Here is a 393-nt window from a genome sequence, read left to right as displayed (position 1 = left end):
TACCGGGAGTGGGGTTCGAACCCACGCGGACATATGTCCATTGGATCTTAAGTCCAACGCCTTAACCACTCGGCCATCCCGGTGGTGGGTGTTCACTGACATATAACTTATTACTAGTTTAATAAGATTTGCAGGTCTCTGGGAGATTATGGGCAATTTTACATCCACGAAATTTTTTTAAATGTAGAACAGAAACAGAACATTATAATGCTTACTGGGTCTCCCTGGTGGCGCAGGGGTTAAAGACCGCTTAATCAAACTATCCGTAGTTCGATCTGCTGCACAAGTTCGATCAGGCGGACCAGAGACCTAACAACCCATGTGGCCAGCAGATCTCCCATGCCTCGGCCCTGCTCCCCTCAGCAGTGTATTTCAGTCCATCTGCCTGTTCTG

The 393-nt window shown here is 48.1% G+C and overlaps 1 non-coding gene across 1 annotated transcript; it reads right to left on the bottom strand.

The window, feature by feature from the left end:
- TRNAL-UAA lies at nucleotides 1-83 on the bottom strand. The gene has a single exon. It is a non-coding gene; the product is annotated as a tRNA-Leu (tRNA).
- Nucleotides 84-393: the final 310 nt, after the last annotated feature.

Source organism: Condylura cristata, unplaced genomic scaffold (assembly GCF_000260355.1).
Source record: "Condylura cristata isolate star-nosed mole 26May11 unplaced genomic scaffold, ConCri1.0 scaffold00048, whole genome shotgun sequence".
NCBI classification, from domain to species: domain Eukaryota; kingdom Metazoa; phylum Chordata; class Mammalia; order Eulipotyphla; family Talpidae; genus Condylura; species Condylura cristata.
Note: the sequence above shows the minus strand (reverse complement) of the source record. Positions and strands in the feature narration are given on the sequence as shown.